The sequence below is a fragment of the Toxorhynchites rutilus genome, chromosome 2, assembly GCF_029784135.1.
Source record: "Toxorhynchites rutilus septentrionalis strain SRP chromosome 2, ASM2978413v1, whole genome shotgun sequence".
Lineage (NCBI taxonomy): Eukaryota > Metazoa > Arthropoda > Insecta > Diptera > Culicidae > Toxorhynchites > Toxorhynchites rutilus.
The window spans coordinates 52,438,906-52,451,245 of record NC_073745.1 but is presented as its reverse complement, the minus strand read 5'-3'; the positions used below and the strand labels follow the sequence as shown (position 1 = coordinate 52,451,245).

General features: G+C 38.5%; 1 protein-coding gene across 5 annotated transcripts in view; it reads right to left on the bottom strand.

Annotated features, from left to right (window-relative positions):
* The window catches only part of LOC129765205 (CD151 antigen-like), a 183,505-nt gene extending 176,181 nt beyond the window's left edge, over positions 1-7,324 (bottom strand). For 3 of the 5 annotated variants that reach the window (XM_055765246.1, XM_055765244.1, XM_055765243.1), the window contains exon 1: positions 6,428-7,324. The gene's annotated coding sequence lies outside the window, so the exon portion shown is untranslated. The remainder of the gene's footprint in view (positions 1-6,427) is intronic. The other 2 variants (XM_055765245.1, XM_055765248.1) reach the window with 2 other exon arrangements.
* Between the last annotated feature and the right edge of the window lie 5,016 nt (positions 7,325-12,340).

The following is a 12,340-nucleotide window of genomic DNA, read 5'->3' as shown; positions in this document are numbered from 1 at the left end:
TCTTGGCATCAGTTGATCCTGAAAACGGAAATCTTCACATATCCGATGAATCTGCTTTCAATGGTGCAGTGGTTCTGGTGGGGTATGTTGAAGAGCAAGGTATCTGTGCTTTGCGAAAGACCATCCTGGATAACATTGCGTGTAGAAAACTTGAGAAGTGATCTGATAACATCATCAGGGGAGGTTATGTTATGTTTAATTGGTTGACTTGATGTGGAAAAATCTCACACAAAAATGTTTTAGGATTTGATAAATGAAATTGAGTTTGGATTCAATGTTTTATTTTTGTTTTAGATATTTATCTGTCAGCTGTATGAAGGAAAAAAAATGACGAGAAAGGTTGGGTTCACCTTCTAGTAGGGTTTTATCATCGTACTCAAACAGCATCAAAATAATGTAATCCGAGCTATATTTCAGAGTTCTTTTGTATGATTCGATACAACGTACTATTTTGGATATGAAATATTCGTTATGTCGAAGTTTCTCTGTGATGTTTGCAATAAAAACACCAAAAATATACATACCATAATGTGGAAATAGTGGAATGTTTTCGAGATCATATTGGTGTTATTTTGATTCGCTATTCGTAATCGGTATTTTGAGTAAACATTTATAAAGAGGAAACTTCACACGGAATAAACGGAATCACGTCGAAAATTCAAATCAATCAAAGATCAAATGTTTCCCATATGGTGGAGCGGCGCACGTGCCCCACAGACAATCGACTTATGTTGCAATTCCGCTTTGCTGCCCGCGCTGGCATTTCGTGGGCGTTTGGCTTTGTGTATAGCGCAGGGAATCTGTTATACCCGGCGATAGGAGCAAATTTTACATCACCATCGCCACAGTGCGAATAATGCTGGGGGACGTGTGAGCCATTTTAAGCATTCCGTCGCATTCAATGCGCGCGCGGCTGCGGTGAATGTTGTTGATGGGGCGTATTTTGCACTGCACGCCACCGTTTTGTGATAAATGAGTCAATGAAGCGCTGGCGTTGTACCGATGGCAATTCAATCGGCTATCGGAGGATGGATTTTACGGCGGGCGAGCGTTGGGAGATTGCAAATTATTTTTGCAGGTAGTGAATGGTAGACGATGAATTTCAACGCTGTTATAAATTATTAACTTCACTTTGTCATTTGCCGGACCGCATTGAGTTTTGATAAAGAATTTATCGCCTTAGGATCAACAGCTTCCACTCTATCTGAACTGTGGCGACACTTGAGCTCGGATGCGATATGTTTCCGTTCAGTGGGCAGGTATGGGACGACGGTGGGGTATGATTGCATGTCCTATTATGAAAATAGTTCTAGGATTTATATAACCTATTACAGTGAAACTATCCCCTCATCATATCGCAGTGAATGTGGGCCGAGATGGGATTTCTTAGCGCACCATGTGTATGTACACATTGCTCAAAATTGATAAGATGAATTTCACGCCAATTCGACTGGCCTTTGGCAGCACCATCTCAGTTAGCAGTGAAACGTTGTTGGTGTAAAGACGTTTAAGCAACTTTGCATACTTGAAATATTCGAAAAATAATTAGACCACTTTTTGGAAAAAACCAATTTTTTTTTCTTAAATCTTTACAAAAATTTATAACTTAAAAACTATGATACCTACAAAACTCATGACAAAGGATGAAATATAGGAAATTGTTACGAATTTTTACGAAAAAATACCATAATTTTTTTTGGAAAGTTATTTGAAAAATTAAAATTCATTTTTCTCAAAAACGTTTTTTACTTGAAATTCCCAAAAATATATATATGAATAGCCCTTAAAATTTCCAACAAGTCGTCCATACATCGGAAGATGGGCACTTTTACAGGGAACAAGTTTTTCTAACAACAACTTTTTTTATATTTTCATTGAAAAAAATACAACTAATCCTAATTTTGTTTAAAGTCAAGACAGCGATATAGTGTTTTCGACAAAGTTTTAGATCTTATTGAAATGTGAATTTTTGTCGAAGACGTCAACTTTCTATCTGTTGTAGGTTTTGGAATATATGTCATTTTTGTATGACACCTGAAAAAAATAATGTTTTGCTCGTAACATTTGTGTGTGTAAATTCTCACGTTTGACATGTTCTTGACATGTTTCCAAATAATGAAAAGTTAGCAGAGCATGTAAATTGCGATAATTTATACATAGAAATGTTACGAATTAAACATTAATAGTATTTTTTCAAAGAAAAAAAATTAAAATTTGTTGCTCGAAAAACTTTTTTCATGTAAATGTGCCCATCATCCGATGTATGGAAAACTTGTTGGAAATTCGAAATGCTATTTATATCTATTTTTTTCAGAATTTTAAAAGCATATGTTTTAGAGAAAAATGAATTTTTATTTTCAAAATATTTCTTTTCCAATGATTTTTTTTTTTCCAAAAAACTCTTTGATAATTTTTAATGAAAACCTAAGTAGTTTCCTACATTTCATTCTCTAACCATCTTTTTGTAGATGTAATAGTTTTTAAATTAAGACTTTTCGAAAAAAAGTTGAAAAAACTCAAAGTTTAAAAAAAAAACTGCAAAAAAAATATCAGACCTACAAAATTTTTGTCAAAGAATGGAATTTACAAAAAAAATTTTTGTTTTTTTGCATGTATTTTTCGTTTTTTGAAAATAAAATAGGAATTTGATTTTTGATTCATCCCCTTAACACTTTCGACGCCCCGTCACCCAAATATGGGTCACACTTTCCTCGCTCGAATTGAGTAGGATTTTAAAAAAATATTTGATAGAATAGGCACCTAAATGTATTTGTAGGATATGAAGAAAAATAATAAAATCATAACCATAATATTATACTGTTTATACTATACTTTTTATTAATTTATAGTACGGATGGTTTGTACTGCAGTTTTTTGCAAAACCCCTATAATATGACTTTGGCATATGTTATTGTCATCAATTCGTCTTCATTGCTAGATCATGTAAAAGTTATTTATAAATTAAGTTTGATCTTCATTTAATAATTCAATCGCAAGTTGGGCTCTGCAAGAAACTCAAAAACGTCGCGTTGGGCGTCGAACGTGTTAAAGCCAAAAACACCTTTCTCACATGAAAAAAAAAAATTTATCCAGATTCTCTCAGAAGGTGATAAACGATCATATTTGATGAAAAAAATCCTCCTACACATATGTTCGAATTTCAGCAATGACAGAATTACAGAACTTTTTATTGTTTCGGACTCTGTTGCTTCATACTGGCTCTACATTAAAAAGTACGCTACGGAGGACGATTCTGATGCTTTCATTTGAAAGATGAGAAAATTTAGTTTATAGTACTAAACTCAGTAATCAGTAGTGAGAAGAGAAAGTTTAGTACTATACCAGTAGTGGAACAACTAAATTAGTGAAAAAAATTAACGAAATGTTGTATCTTACACAGAAAGAAGCCGAAAGATTCCCTTCTGTGCGTTATTCCAAAATTTTCTTCGTTTCATCTCCAGAGATTTCGGTTCTGCTCCATGTAGCCGTTTCCTTAATTTTGATTCATTTGAAGCAAAAGTTTCTTTCTTCCGACTCTCCTTGTCTTCTAGATAAAAAAAAAATAAGAATTTGAAGCTCGTAAAATTAACTAGCTCAACATTGTCAATGATGCTATCCTTCCAAAGTGAAGCATAGCATCATAAACTTGTCGCATAGCACAACCGTTTTCTCCCACGTGTTTTCATACAAACATTCGGTATCAATGGAAAAGCCCTCTCGATGTTGGAGTTTTCCACACTTTTTGTGATCTGATCTAGACTAGAGTTTTCACAGTTTTTGTAATCTGATCTAGACCGGTAATATTAACAAAAAGAGCTTCTGTTGAGAAGAGCGCAAAACAGAGATAAGTTTGTGTATATGTGTAATTTGTGTAATAAATGGGTATTCCCCAAATATTTTTTTAGTGTACAACCTAACATCTGCTTCATCATAGCGTCAGTTCAATGCATTGATGCAATGTCAAAGGCAATTAAACTTTGACATTGCATCAATGCATTGAACTGACGCTATGATGAAGCAGATGTTAGGTTGTACACTAAAAAAATATTTGGGGAATACCCATTTATTCAATAAGTTATAATAAGTTATTAAGTTATTATGGTTCGCGTGCCAGTTGCGCTAATCTTGATCATAATGAAGCAGCGCTACTCTTTTCGAGGTTGTTGAGATTAACAGAAAGAGTTTATTTCGTTTATTTAGTCACCAAGAAAGTAAATGTCGTTCTGGAATTTGGTATGTGATTTGGTTTCGCTTGCCAGTAGAAAACTTTCTCCTCTAAGATGCACTTATCTCGAACATGTATTGTTTTGCGAGGACAAGAATGAATAATCAAACAATAATCGTCAAATGATTCTACAAGAAAAAAATATTTCAAGGCGATCAAACTGGTAGAATGATTATTTCTAAAAATTCGTAGCATAATGAAATAATATCCGCAGTTATAAACAAGCGAGTTGAATTAAACTACAGCGTAGTTCTACGTCAACAATGCGGTCGTGTTTTGGACACAACCTCCTATATTGTTTTCATTTCAAAATAAAACATGCAGTATACATACTCTAGTTGCAAATCATTACTATGTACCAAAATTGTATAAAAATGCTAATGATAATCTTTATATAGATACACAGTTGCATGTTAACCCTTTGCGGTCGTATTCTATTCGGATATGGGTGCCATACTGGTAGGAATTATTTTTTCTTGAAAAAGCAGTGATGCATAATTTGTATGACAATGAAAGATAAACAAGATTTTTTCAATTCGTTGTGAACTTTAGATGTGTACTGGATAATGTGTTTTAAAATGCTGTTTTTATATAAAAGAAATATATTCTAAAACTCTCTTTCGTGTGCCTCAAAATGAGGTCCTGATTTTTGACTACGATTCTGCTCGGTAAAAAAAGGTTTTTTGCTGAGAACGGACATACGAACGCGAAGATTTAATTTTTCACCTGCAATACTTTTTCCAAAAATGTACACTTTCGCAAGGAATTGAAATTCGAGCAATTTGAAAAAAAAATAAAAAAACTGTCACTTCTTTACAAAATTAACAACAAATTTCGCACGAATTACAACAAGTTTATAATTCGTAGGGCATCCTTAGTTTCCAATCTATCCAAACAACGTATTCGGCCAAGCTACGGTTTGTGGAAATTTGAATCTCGTTCCACGCAGAGGTAGCTGCTCGTTTAAGCTCAATAAAACTCACAAACTGCCCATTCTTCGGCAGTTTTATTCTTCTATTCTTCGTGCGATCAATCTACATAAGTTATCGATTGGGGTTCGAACTGGTAAAAAAGCAGGATAGTCCAGAATCGAAGCCCCAGTCCTATAAACCATGTAAAGGACTTCTGCCTTTTCGAGATTATGCTTCATTCTGTTGGAATACCACGGTGGTTTCGATGCAAAAACGGCAGCAAATTATTCAGGAATACTTCCTTAACTTTTCAGTTCATACGCCTCTAGGCCCTTGAACTCCTAACTTTTTATTCGTCTGAGTGGAAAAGTCATTTGAAACAGTCCTTTCTGATAAACAAAATCTAACATGAAATAAATTTGAAATGGAACAAGGGTGCAATCGAATAACGGCGCCAGTGGTTGTATGGTTAGCGTAACAGCCTCACAATCCGATCGGCCTGGGTTCAATCCCAGCTGGCGTCGTTGGGATTTTCTGAGGCGAAAAATCTCTGGTTACGTCTTCCTTCGGAGCGGAAGTAAAAGAAGTTGGCCCGGCTCATGAGTTGTTGAGTCTGATAGGTAGGAACAGGTGGAGTCGCCTCCCTGATGTCGGTGATTGGCACTAAAGTGGCGGAAATAGGCCGACGAAAAATAAGCGAAGATAAAAAAAAAGGGTGCAATCGAGGTGTTTACTTGGTAATATTTAATTAAACAATATTCAGGAATGTCCACGTGGACAACAGGGGGAGAGGGTCTGGTCAATGTCCACGCTTGTCCACGAAGGGAGAGGGGGAGTCTAAAATCGTGCTATTTGTGTCCACGTGGTATGTGGACAGCCTCTTATCGCTAGCGTTGAAACATCTGTTTTATTCGCACTCGAATCAGCCCACACACAAGCGATTCACCCCCGCAATTATGGATGTGGGGAGGGGTGCACTTTTCGTAATAAGCTACGTGCCAGAATTAAATCGGGAGTGAATCAGAATTGAATAAATCAATCAAGCGCCAAAACTCAGCTGCTTTTTCCTATCAATTAAAAAGCATTAATATTATTTCACATATATTTGCGCAATTTTTCTTTCGCTAAATTCGCCGTTTTCTCAATTCCTCGCTGCAGATGCATTCTCCCCGAATCGCTTTTCCGGGATGGTGGGAAATTTGAGCGAATGGTAGATATTTGCGAGGCGACTTCACACGTGCCTCAATTGATGTTTAATTACCATTAATTTCAGTCGATTTTCAACACCTACCGTTTTGGGTTCAGCCGGCTGTTCCGTTTGCCGTTCATACAGCTCGTTTGACGCGTTTCCGCTGTCGCGAGGTGCAATATTTTAATTATGTTTTTCGCACCCCTTCCCCTCGTTTCTCGCGATTGTGGGGGTGAGCGGCAGGTTCCACGAAAAATGCCTCCGAAAATCGAAATTTAATCGGTGGATGTATGCAAATGCACGCTCGCGCATAATTTCGCACCGCAACACTCCGCTCTCTGCTGCTATCACTATCTCAATATTTGGACATTTGCTTTGATAATATTTATAACACACGACTTCCCCAACCATGCAAACAAATAGCACTTCGATAGTGGCCTTCACATCGCGGAGGGGGCCGCGATTTTGCCAATTTGGATGCTATTTTTCGCTGGCGTTTTTTTTTTTCGTTTGTTTCTTTCCAACACTGCGGAGAACGAAGCACAAATATAAACCGAGCTTGCACCGATATTACTCGTCTATATTTATAACACTACGGCAAAAACTATCACCGACCGGAGCCATCCAAAATTTATTTACCCAACTTGAACTGGAGACCGACTTTGAGAATAAATAAAAACGCGCAATTCCAACTCACTTCACAGCTGTAAACAACGAAAAACAGCGACGACGGGGCGAAATTTATTCCGATTGAAATTTAAGCCAACCGAATCATCAATATTTGAATAACTCCACACAAAACAGGACACATGTTATCAAAACAAGCGATGTTTTTTTCTTCTCTTTCTAATTCTTGCACAAGCGCGAAATCGTTATCAACACTAAAGTGACGACGCGCGATACGATCCTTGCTTGTTTTCGATGCTCGTCGCGATCACTCGCTCGTCACGATCGTCGTTGACCACACGCGCACGATCTAACGTCTCGAATGCGACTGCCAGAGCGGCTCAACGATCCGCGTATCATTCGTGTGCAGGAGAGAGTGGCTTACCGTCACGCTCTCTCACCCTACTGGTGAGCTTTACGCTCCGAAGTTCCCCGTCCGATTCAGATAGCCAAGGTCAGAACCATTAGCGTTACGAACGGTGAATGCGAACATAAAACATAAAACAAAACCTGTCACTATCATATCACCGTGATGGAAATAAAACATCGCCGGGGTTGCGTGACGCATGCAACGGATTGCCGTTCCACTGGGATGGAAAATCGCACGTCCTCATGAAGGGATAATCGATAGTGGTGTTCTGTTCAGAGAAGTGTTCGATTTTGGTTGCATCTATTTGAATCCTGGAACCTGATCCATTCAATGAGTTCTGCATCACAAATCCCAAATTCCGAATCAAACATCAAAAGAAACAAATGTATAACACTATCTGAAGCAATACTAGTCATCAATAGCGTGCAAAGTCAGCAATTTTTGGAACATATTAACACTTTGGAAAGGGGATAGAAATAGCGATATGTTGATTAGACTGTTTGAATGCCTGTCGACAGCTAAGAATAGCAGGATTACTGGGTAGCAACTTATAGGCGAGTTGGTGAAAATTTCAAGTTACGCCTCCCAGAACGTCGACTCAATGGATAATATTCCTACGATACATATAAGAAGGGGAGAGGGAGGCGATTGTGTCACATTTACCCTAAACCTGCTCACCCGAAAGGCATTCACCCGAATGTAACAAATACCCGAATGCGACAGCTACCCGAATGTAACATCTACCCGAACTGACACTTACCCGAATGTAACGATTAACCGAATGTAACAGCTACCTGAATGTAACCATTACTTTTATTTTTATTATTACGAACTACAGTAGAACCCCGATTATCCGCGAAATAATCGGGCTAGGCATGAGTCGAGACATGACAATAGGGGGCCGATTCCGGACCACCTTTTCTGTCAAACTCGGACCACTCACAACTCGGCTTCTGATTGGTGGATGAAGAAACAAATTGACAAAGATAAATATACAAGAAGTGTTGCCAAAAATATTAAAAATTGAGTAATAGTTGCATTCACATTTCAATTTAGTGAAAATCTATACTATCGATTCTTTGTATATTTTCGTTGCTTTTATGTTCCCTGAAGAGAGGAAAACTGTATCGCACCTTTTTGTGGTTCTCTTGCCATCTAGCGTAGCACAAATAGCGGCGGCCTAGCAGAGAAGAACATTCAATTATTTTCCAACTGTAAAGCAATCAACAATCGAATTAGGAGCAAATATCAAATAATAACCAAGGCAGCAGAAAAAATGTTCAAAATCGTGTTGGAACCTGTACAATAATACAAACATCTATATATTAGGCTGTCAAAAAAGTCCTGCGGTATTTCCGCGAGGTGTCGTTGTAAGCGCGTAGTTCTAGTTCTATTCATTGTATCAAGTCATACTATAGCTTGTTGGAAAGGTATTTTTGCGCGCTATAATATAGTCCTTGACAGTGTTTTGTTTGGTTAAGTCGTTAAGTCGTGAGTTATAGTGTCGCAAATATGGAGCAAAATAAAGAGAAAATCCGACATATTTTACAGTACTACTATGACAAAGGCAAAAATGCATCTCAAGCTGCCAATAAAATTTGTGCAGTTTATGGATCCGATACAGTTTCCATTTCCACCACACAACGATGGTTTCAACGTTTTCGTTCTGGTGTAGAGGTCGTCGAATATGCGCCACGCTCCGGAAGGCCTGTCGTCGAAAATTGCGACAAAATCGCTGAATTAGCCGAGAAAGACCGGCATAGTAGCAGCCGTAGCATCGGCCAAGAGCTGGGGATAAGTCATCAAACCGTTATTAACCATTTAAAGAAGCTTGGATTCACAAAGAAGCTCGATGTATGGGTGCCACACACGTTGACGCAAAAAAAAACATCTTTGACCGTATCGACGCATGTGAATCGCTGCTGAATCGCAACAAATTCGACCCGTTTCTGAAGCGGATGGTGACTGGCGATGAAAAGTGGGTCACTTACGACAACGTGAAGTGCAAACGGTCGTGGTCGAAGCCCGCTGAAGCGGCTCAGACGGTGGCCAAGCTCTCATTAACGACCAGGAAGGTTCTGCTGTGTGTTTGGTGGGATTGTCAAGAATTAATCTATTATGAGCTGCTTCACTATGGTCAAACGCTCAATTCGGACCTGTACTGCCAACAACTGGACCGCTTGAAGGTAGCACTCATGAAGAAGAGGCCATCTTTGATAAACAGAGGCCGCATTGTCTTCCATCAGGACAACGCCAGGCCACACACTTCTTTGGTGACGCGCCAGAAGCTCCGGGAGCTCGGATGGGAGGTTCTTTTGCATCCGCCGTATAGTCCGGACCTTGCACCAGGTGACTACCACCTGTTTTTGTCCATGGCGAACGAGCTAGGTAGTCAGAAGTTAGCCACAAAAGAGGCCTGTGAAAATTGGCTATCCGAGTTTTTTGCCAATAAGGAAGCGAGCTTCTATAACAGGGGTATTATGAAGTTAGCAACTCGTTGGGAACGAGTCATCGAACAAAACGGCGCATATTTGACTTAAAAAAGATGACTGTAACTAATTTCATGAACAAATAAAAATTCAAAAAAAATACCGCAGGACTTTTTTGACAGCCTAATATATTCAATTTGCTAGAGTCAGGGAACATTTCAAGCCAGTTTTCTAAAATTTCAACAAAACGCAAGTCGCTTGAGGTGGAACTATGATACAAAACACCAAAATTACCCATCTTCATGCCATGTTCATCTGTAATGCCCAAGAACCAGTTACCATCAACAACTTCGTTGAGGCGAAGATTGAATTGAACTGATTCTCTGACATAAATAGCAACACCGCCAGTGTGCCTAGAATGTGATAAACACGCAGCAACATTATATCCCGGAATACTATACTGATCAAATGATTCTATTTCAACAATGTGTGTTTCAGACAAGAGGACTAGAAATGGACGCTTTTCCTCAACAATCTGACTTAACGCTACGTAGTTTGTTGACAGTCCCGCAATACTCAAATACAAAATATAATATTGGTTCACAATTCTTCTGGAACCTGGTTGCTATTTATTGAAATGCAAGCTGCTTTTTTTCAAATCAAAAAGTCTCTGATATACTAATCATTCAGAGCTGAATGCGGCATGATTGACGTCCAAATTCAATTTCCGTTCTTTATTCATTTTCAAACAACTAACACATTTCAACACAGTTGACTCGCATTCAGATGTCTTGTGTTTCTGACTACACCTTAAGCACGATTCAAAATTTTGTTTGCAATCCGTGCTCTTGTGTCCAAATTTTCCACATTTGAAGCATCTTAATACATTAATCGCAGGAACTATGGAGCACCGATCGAACCCCACATTTACTTTTTTCGCGTTCAATAAACAGTTCTATGTGTCAACATCTACTTCAATTACAGCAGTAAACTTATTGTTTACTTTTACACTTTACTGACCGGTAGCGGTTCGAACATACTATGCCCTTTTCACCGCCCATTCAGCCGCAGATCGTCCGAAACACTACTAAGTTTTGAGAAAAGCACCGATTATCTGAATAAAGAATACGAAATGCTTGCTGCTTGCTACTTGTCAGCCTAACTTTACCAAATCTAACAGAAAGATCGAAAGTCGATTAATCGACAACCGGTCGGTAAGCGCTGTGGAGCAAAAGTCGAATAATCGACGGCCGGTTGGTTAAGTGTTAAACTGCAATATTTTGCCGAATATTTTGAACTTTATGAACCAATTTCATAGTTCCTTCATCTAAAACTTGTAAACAAACCAATCTGTCAAAGATAGATTCGGACGAATCGTGTAGCGGTGTATCGAATGTCATCGAGTGTCGAATCAACGAATGACAAAAATTCTTTGACTCGTGCCACTCGCGTTGGAAGGTAATCCACAACGAACGGATTACCTTCCAACGCGAATATTCGACGCTCGACATTGGAGGCTCGTAGCTCGTCAGTCGACTACACGATGCGTCGAATCATCGAGCGTCCAGCATTCGAGGGTGTTCGTAGCATCGTGTAGCGCTGGCTTTACCAAGAAAATAAATGTTCTGGAATTTTGTCTGTGATTTGGTTTCGCATGACAGTAGCAAAACTCTCTCCACAAAGGATGAGAGGTACGCTAATCTAGACCGACAAGAAAGGGCTTCTGATGAGAAGAGCCCAAAATTATTTGGTGATGTAAATTATGCAGCCACGATGATGAATGTAAACAAGTAGGAGCAATGCTACTCTTTTTGAGATTAACAGAAAGAGTTTATTTCGTTTATTTAGTCACCAAGAAAGTAAATGTCATTATGGAATTTTGTATGTGATTTGGTTTCGCTTGCTAGTAGCAAAATTTCCTCCACTAAAGATGACAGCTGCGCTTATCTCGAGCATGAGAAAGTAATACAACTTTTTTCGAGACCAGTAATATTAACAGAGGCGTTTCTTGTGAGAATAATGCTAAATGATGAGAAGTGTTTATCCTAGTAGCTTTAAGCCACCAATATATGGCTCTGTATGCATGCTATGGCGAACGCTTGTTTGACGCTTGGTTTACGTTGTACGAACGATGTCTAGATGTGCGATTTCACTGAGACAATACTGAATAACATGAAGCATGATATTTGATACATGCAAGTTTTGTTATTGTTGTTGTTTCCATGCGGTGCCAAAGATATATTGATGTAGTTATGAGATGTGGAATAATGGTGCTGGTGCAACAAGAATATAATCGACTGTAGCCGATTCTATGTTAATTGCGAAAAAGGCCACCGGAATAACGTTCGAGGTAAAATTTGAATGCATTGACATGAAACAAATTGTGACATACGATCAGCTAGTTTATTGTTCTGCGGGGGCAAGAATGAATCATCAATCAATTATCGTCAACTGATTCTACGATAAAAAACTTCTGTCTTTCTTAGTCTGAAGTATTCGTGGGTCTTTCTCGAATGCATTTGTGTTAGTAATATCCACGTTTGCCACCAA